We start from the raw sequence: 8,830 nt of genomic DNA, 5'->3' as shown, positions 1-8,830 counted from the left end.
AGTTTAAAATAATTAGGTCATGTAAGCACTTCTGGAACCTACTTTCAAAGCATGTTGTTAAGGCTGTATCATTCAATTCAACACAGATTTAAACAAATTCATAGTGATTAAATGTTTTAGTGGCTGAGAGCCAACATGACTGTGGGATGCAATTTCATACTCAAGTATTTGGAAGTCTCTGCTTTGTCAAAGGGATGAGTGAATGGGAATGGATTATTTCATAATTGTTCTGAAATTTCTGGCACCAAGTATTGCCATATATAGACACTGAGATAGATTGTCCATATTTTTTACTCAGTGTGTGATTTTCATTGAAGTGTATATTGTGGCATTGGCCCAGAACTGTTCACATGGAATTCTTTTTCTGATTAAGAGAAGTTGTAAAAAGCAAAAAGCTAATCATTGCTTCTCCTTTTTCAACCACCTGTAGCATTTTAGAAATCAGGGAATAACTTTAAGATAGCCAGATGGAAGTATTTTTTTTGAACAATAGGGTTTTTGATAAAGACTAAATAAGAGACACAAAACTAATTGTTGAAATGCAAACATACTTGAAATTGCAGGATCCAATCTGGATGAGTCACCGGGACCAGAGATTTTCAGAGTCCAGAAGACCAGAGTATTCCAAGCTTTTGGACTCATGATGGAGCCCATCCTTAGGGAACTTCTCTCACCAGAATGTCACATGAATAAGACTCCTAATCAAGGATGTTTCATGTCACATTCTCAAGAAGTTTTACCAGCCAATTGCACGGAGCAAAAATTCAACATGTAGTGAACAACAGCGTAGTTGTGAAAAGGATGAAACAATTGATTATTTGATCAGTATCTGCAGCAAGCTACAAACTGCTGCAAGTAGCATCGTGACCAAATCACCAAAATTACTCACTGAAAATTTTTGCTGGAGGTGCGGATTTAAAAGTAGTAAAAATATCAAGAGATATCAAGTCGAGAAGGTTTTAGAGAATCAGTGGGTTAAGATTATTTTGGACTTTAAGATCCAAACAAACAGGTCCCTGGTTCATAACATGTCAGATATAACAGTTTCATAAAAGAAGACTCTCTGGTTTATTGATGTTACTATTCCTAGTGAGACTAGGATTGAGGAAAAAGAATTGGAAACAAATACGAAATATTGGAACTTGCATACCAAAGTTGAATGCTTATGGAAAAATAAATCCCTTATGGAAAAATAAATCCCTTGTTATCCAATTGTGACCCTGGGAGCACTATCTAAAAGACTTCCTTGAAAGCTGGAAACATTGAACTTATCTGACCTGAATATCCTATTAAAAAAACAAACCAACAAACCTACCGTACTTGCAACTGCCTATATTCTTAGACACTATCTTAATAATTTTAGGCCCTTGGTTAGGACTTCAATTATTAAGTTTCTATCAGTCTTAAACTTTGAATCTAACTGTAGATTACCCACAAAAAATGATGGAAATATAAAGGAAATAACTGATATGTAATATACAAATGACAACTGAGATATACAGATGATAACTTAGAAGAGTATTAACAGTAGCATTATTGGTCAGCACTGAAACATGTGAACTGTCAAGAAATTAATATTTCTTAATTTAATTATTTCTTTACTTTATTATTATTACCATTAATTTAAATATTTCTTAAATAACCAGAGAAGTTTATGGCATATGCAGATTACCAGTAAATAGACAAAGAGTGCCACCATTGAAAGGAGTGCCCTAAAAAGATGTGGTGCCTATAATAAAGCATGTAAAGGATTAAAATAACACCTATCAAATAGACCAATCTGCTTGACTACTGTACAGCAGTAGTGGTTGCAGAAGAACTGGCTATTTTAATTAGAAAACCAAAACCAAAATCATATTCAAACTCAAAAGTGTAAGATTTGACTTGAGGCCAAATAAATAAATAAAGCAAGAAGCCAGTAATTTAAAAAACAGAAAGGAGCAAAAATTAAAGAATGTAAGGATCAAAGAGATAATAATAATAATGACTGGAGAGGTGGAGAAAAATGCCAAATCCAGTCTAAACTTCTCACCATCATAATGATAATCACCATCGGCACTGATAAAATCACCATTAGTCAAGTGCAAAAGTTAGCTTTACTTGGAAAAGCTTACATCATTTAATACCATCAAACAACAACTTGGGAAGGACTTGCTAGGGGGATAAAAATGCCAAATCCAGTTTAAACATCTGGCTGACACTTTCTTCAAAACTGTAAAACAAGGAAGTGACACAGTTGCAACTGCAACTGTGTTATTTTTCAACTGTCTTAAATGTAAGTGATTTTTAGTTTTTTTTAAAAGAGAAAGATTTTATATAATTATCTATCATCTATCCATCTGTCTACCCGTCCATTTGTTCATCCATCATCTATCTTCTATCTATATCTCAAGGCAATTTGATGCCTTCTAGGCATGTGAAACATGTTTTGGAGCAGCCAAAGATATTTCTGTTACTGGACAGATATAAAGCATGTGTAGGAACTGCTTTCTCAGTGTTGTTTGTTAAACACCATTTTTGCTCGCAAAATCACCATGTAATTAAATTTTCAAAAATTGAATGCAATAGCAGTAGACTTATGAGTAAACCTTGGTTTATATGTTAGAATCACAAGCTGTTTTGAAATTATCAGATTCTTTTTTTCACCCACTATTTGCCAACTAGGATATAACATAACTTCACTGAGTCTTGTTTTAATCAGTAAAGTCTATTTCATTTATATAATTTGAAAATAGAAGTATAAATAGATTTTGAATTGGTACAGTGAGCAGCCAAACCTTCTCTCACCAGATGTTTCTTTTCCTGTTTCCAGAGGTGTTTGGTCCACAGTATTCTTTTTTAAAATCAGTGCCCTTAAACTGTATCTGCAGAATGTTTCACATCCTTTGGAGACTACTGAGTAAGCAAAGAGTGTGTTTAGGAGTGTTCAGTAAAGACTTTCTGCTTGTGTAGGAGAAAGTATAATCACAGGTAAATACTTAAGTTTTGCTCCATATTATAATTCAGCATGGAGTGACAGAAGTTCTTAACCTTTACAAAGCAACAATAGAAAGGACTATTTTTTCCATTCTACATCTGTTTTGGATTGAGTCACTGTTACTTACCATGCTATATTATTATAGCAATAGCAATAGCAGTTAGACTTATATACCGCTTCATAGGGCTTTCAGCCCTCTCTAAGCGGTTTACAGAGTCAGCATATCGCCCCCACAGTCTGGGTCCTCATTTCACCCACCTCGGAAGGATGGAAGGCTGAGTCAACCTTGAGCTGGTGAGATTTGAACCGCTGAACTGCAGATAACAGCTGAAGTGGCCTGCAGTACTGCACCCTAACCACTGTGCCACCTCGGCTCTATTATTTATAATAAAGTATAATATATGAGGTGAGGTCTGCCTCCACCCTTCCAGCCTTTCAAAAAGGTGTTAAAACCTGGCTCTGCCAGTTAGCCTGGGGTCCTGATGGGAACATTCAGTCTGAAGGTTGCTGGTGGTTTAAACTGAGAAGATGCTACCGCCATACCAATCTTGCCTTTTTCATTCTTGCCTCTGTATTTAATTTTGCAAAATATTTTTGCGTGTATGCTTTTAATTGTAAGCCGCCCAGAGGAACTTTTCAGAGATGGACAGCTCACAAACTTAATAAATAAATGAATGTATATCATTAAAATGGAATTAGTTTTGGTTTCCCTTTAAACAATGTTTTTTCAGCTGCAGTGATGCTCACAAATGCTCTTTGTAGGTTTTCAGTGAGAAGTTCAGTTTTGGAAAGGGAATTTTCTGATAATTACTTTTCATTTCTTTTCTTTTTTTATACTTTTTTTTTAGTTTAATAATATCATCTTCCATTAAACAATGTGTCATCTGGATACAAATATCTTTGTGCAATAATAATCAAAATTTACAACAGTATTCATTGTTGTTGTTGTTAGTTGCGAAGTCGTGTCCGACCCTTCACGACCCCATGGACAATGTTGCTCCAGGCCTTCCTGTCCTCTACCATCCTCTGCAGTCCATTTAAGCTCACACCTACTGCTTCAGTGATTCCATCCATCCAGTATTCATTACATTAATATTAATTCTCAGTATTCATTACATTAATATTCTCAGTATTCATTACATTACTATTAATTCTCTGATTTTACAATACTAATGATAAACTTTATAAATATACTCATTTCTCCCTCTTAACATACCTTCTAATAAGAATATAATAGTAGTATTAAACATAATAATCTTAAAATTAATAATAATAATAATAATGTTTACGTCTCTCTCTTAACATATTTTCTATATTTTGCTGATCTTCTTCTTTTATTCCCCTATTTCTAACTTTCGTTCCTATGTCATGTCATATTCAGTTTGTCCATTCTCTTTAATTGCAAGGGTTAATCTATTTCATTTCTGCTCATTCTAATATTTTCCTAATCACATACTCATCAATAGGGGAGCTCTTCATTTTTCCAGTTTTGTGCGAATACAATTCTAGCTGCAGTTAATACATGAATAATTAGATATGCATTCCCCTTACTATTGGTTTCAGATAAAGTTCCCAACAAAAATATTTCTGGTTTTAAATCAATGTGCTGTTTTATCATCTTTTCCAGCCACATATGTATTTTTGACAAAAATAACTTTTCATTTCTGATTTGCAAAGCGCCAAGTAAAAAAAATGTTATCAACCCACTGGTGGGATTAATTTTTTTTTACTACCAGTTCTGTGGGCGTGGCTTGGTGGGTGTGGCATGTCTTGGTGGGCATGGCAGAGGAAGGATACTCCAAAATCTCCATTTCCTCACAATCAGCTGGGACTCGGGAGGCAGAGAATAGATGGGGGCGGGGCCAGTCAGAGGTGGTATTTACCAGTTCTCAAAATTTCTGCTACCAGTTCTCCAGAACTGGTCAGAACCTGCTGAATACCACCTCCGTATCAGCCTACCTGGCCTGGGTTGTGCACAGCAAGGCCCATTGAGCCACAATAGTATTGAGCCATAAACAAAGATTTGCAGGCATAGAGGCCTCTGTGGCCTTCACACTGGGATTTCATAACAGTTATGTTGAGGTTCCATAACAAGTATGCCAGTGCAAGCAATGTGATAGACGCTGAAGTAGTTTATGGTATTCCTTCCTGATTTGCTGCCCCCTTCAGTCATTTGATTAATATAGTTTCTTGGTTAAATGGTTTTTTTTAATGAGAAGTTAGGTAATTATTTTTTATGATTTATATGATAATTTGATGTTGTAGACTTGACAGAGGTGGAGTTGTAACTCTTTTCTTCTATTAACCATAGAAGATACATTTATCTGCAAGGAAATAAATTGGTTTTGTATATAGTGAGGTTCATTCTTTTGCTAAAATGTGAAGGTTTAAATATAAATATAAGTTTCTTCATATGAAGAGTCAACACTATTTTTTAATTTTTTTATTTTTTATTTTCAAAACAAATGCAACACATAAAATCTTCCTCTCTTACATACTGTAGAAAGTGTATCAGTTAGTTATAAAAGGTTTTCGTGCATCTCTTCCACAGTCATCAAACATAATTCATATTGACTCAAGTATTTTAACTCAAATATTTATACATGTCACCCTTATACCTCCAGTTATATTTGACTATAATTATTTAAACGTCCTTCATCATAAAATATACCAAAATTTAATACATAACCACATACTGGCATTTCATTTAATATTTCTAAACTCCTCCAATAACACTGAATCCTTATGTTCTATTCTAGCTAAACATCCATAATATTTAATAACAGACTTTTCTAATCCTCCTTTCCAAATCGCTGTTGGCAATTTTCATCTAGTTTCCTTATATTATACTCATATATATGTATATAGGTTGTCATCATTATCCCTCCTTTATTTGACTATATCCTGTATCATAACACTATTTTTTTTATTAAGCCTGTCCTTTCCCCACCAGCATATTCCCATTCCAAATGTTGTAATTGTAAATCAATGTCTCTTATTAACTGTCTCTTAATAGCTAAGCCTTTCTCCAGTTTCCGCTAGGGGGTCTCCCACCCTGGTTGCATGCTCAGAAAGATGCTACAGTACCTCAAGTTGGGAATACCTAATTTCTTTCCAAATAGATCAGGTACCCACTTGTGTGTCTATAAAATTGTGCAAAGATAGCCATTGAAAGCTGCCAATATTCTTTTCTTCTTGTTTCATTATAAGCAAGAGTTTTGGTAGAAGAAAACTGTCCTCCGGCGATAAAAATGATTAATTCATATTTATATTTAGTAGCAGCAGTTCCACAAAGCTTATGTTATTATTGCAGATATACTCTGTAATTTAGATAAATGTAACGTAGATGTGCACTTAGATATACTCCATGTACTTTGGGCTTCCAAATTAGCAATTCTTATAATATGTTTGTTTTTATAAAAGCCTACTGGATAAGCAGAAAACTGTTTTTGTTTTAGAGAGACAGAAGGATCCAAAACAAAAGATCACAACTTGTTCAAGAAGACTTGCTTCTGTCTCTTTTTTTTACCAGCAAAATGTTGCGATGTCTTAGATAGCAAGTAGTTAAAATCTACAAAATATATGAAGATTTCATTTTTAAAAAGTTTCTTTATGTAAAGGACAGGTAGTTAAAAAGTCAGTCCAACTTGCTAAAATTAAAGAAAATCTATTTTGTCATATATTTTATTCTCAACACAATCCTCAACAATAAACTGAAGATGAAGCCACAAGATCATTTCCCACAAGAAATATCCCGCACTATTGAATTTACTTCTATAGAAAGAAAAAGTATAGGATTACATAATCATTCACTATTTGTTATCCATTCTCTCACTGCTGGATCACTTTTTATTTTAGGATTATTGATTTTCAATAATTTTGCCCTATTTGGTTTTAAGTGCTGTTATAAATTGTATGTATGTATGTTACTGAATATATAAATTGCTCTGGAAATAAAAATGGACTTTAGAATGGATCTAAACCAATCTGCCATAAAGTGTTCCATTCTCTTTGGTTCCTTGCTGGTTTATCAGACATTTACTGCAGTTCTGTTTTATTTTGTGCTAAAACAACTTTTCAGTGCTTCGTGGGAAAACTCAAGGATAACGTATTGATTGAAATATCCAAGATTAAGTCAGTGTTCCTTAACACTCCTATCTGTGTGAATGGAGAACCCAGATAAATGTACATGTGGAAGGACACAAAATAGAGAGAGATATACACTAAAATATGGGCAGCATTTTCTGTCTTAGCACTAGCTGTCCATCAGCACAAATATTTAGCGAAAAACCACAAGACTTCCAAGTCAGGCATTTTTGAAAGGAATTAACCATTCACTTCATCTACAATATAAATTCCAGATCACATGTTGACATGTGACTTTTTTTTCTTGAAAATATTTTATTTTTGTAGAATAGGACAAATATTAACCAGATATGTTTGCAATCATAGTTTGGTACAGAATTCAAGTACAGTTATTTGCCGACGCTAGAGAACTTCTCATTGGTCTTTTGTTTAATTGTCTCTTGCATAACATTAGCATTTCCTCTGCATACAAAAAGGGTTTTGCATGTTAAACCAAGGAGAGAGAGCTGTAAATGCAGGCTATTTTGTAAGCAATCTATTTAGGTCTTTAATTGAAAAATAAGAAGCATCTTTTGTGGAAGTAAAAGAATTCACTTTTTATTCTGAGTGTTGTTTAAGTACTTCTCTTACACCTGGGTGGTCTAAAAACTAAGAACTATAATAGTTCTTTGGCAGGCTTCCTCTTTGTAATTGATTTTGTTCAGAAAGAAAACTTCATTGTTGCTGCTTACGCTTGCTCACATTCCTCAGGACTTTGTGCTTTTATTTTCTTCTGCTTAAAGGGTAAAAATGGATGCTGCTTCCAGTTCTGCTCTTTTGAATTCCCAGGTTGTTTCTGAAGACTTCCTCTTTCCTTTCTGTATCTGTTATCTTAACACATCTGTTAACCTAACCAGAATACTTTTCTTAACTTTCTCTCTGCTTCAAGGTGGATTCTCGTTGTTCATGGAACCAAGTTATTATTATTTGCAAACATATCACTCACCGCCCTAAAATAGAATCCTACTTCAACGCCTTCCCAGAAACCTTCACCAGCCAAACGGCAGCCTTCCTCAGCAGAAGGGGAGAAAGTGCAGCATGCCAAAGGATGCCTGCAAAAACATGCTGACTCAGTTGGGTGTATCCCAAGAAACACATTTAGAACTCCCCAGGGAGAAAAGAAGCCTGGACATGTAAGGTTTAGGGTGGGCTAATGGGAAGCATGGAAAGGATTCTCCCTTTGTTTCTCCACCGGTCTCAAACACCCTTCAGAAATAACAATCACACCTATCTCATGGGCCTTGTGGAAAGATTGGAAAGGCAATATTGCGAAGGGTCTGCTCTAAGACAGCAACCTTGGACCAAGATCCTCTGCAAAAAAATATATTGTTTGAAACAAAATAACCCACAGATATAATCTATTCAATGCATTGCAAATGTGTTATTTCAAAGGTTGGGCGGAGATGGAAAAGGGTAGCCAAAAAAAAAGCAGGCATTGTTTTGGATCTCTCAGATGATTGGGGCCTTGATGGTTGACCCGTTCTCCTCTAGCTCTGACTGAATCACTTGGCTGCCATTGGTTATCCTAGCGTTTTCTCCTCCTTTTCTTCCTTCCTCATCTTCTCACCCTATTAATAATTGGAGGATGACCAATCATGGATGTGCATGGCTGCAAAGGTTTAGTTTCTTATTTGAACTTTTAAAATATTTTCTTTTCTCTATGGCATAAGGTTGTGTACTCCCAAATAAGCATGCTCAGTGTCAAGACACAGGCAACTCCCTTGAGAA

The sequence above is a fragment of the Thamnophis sirtalis genome, unplaced genomic scaffold (assembly GCF_051295495.1).
Source record: "Thamnophis sirtalis isolate CommonGarterSnake01/CBP01778 unplaced genomic scaffold, rThaSir2_p1.2 scaffold_3, whole genome shotgun sequence".
Taxonomy (NCBI): Eukaryota; Metazoa; Chordata; class Lepidosauria; order Squamata; family Natricidae; genus Thamnophis; species Thamnophis sirtalis.
Note: the sequence above shows the minus strand (reverse complement) of the source record.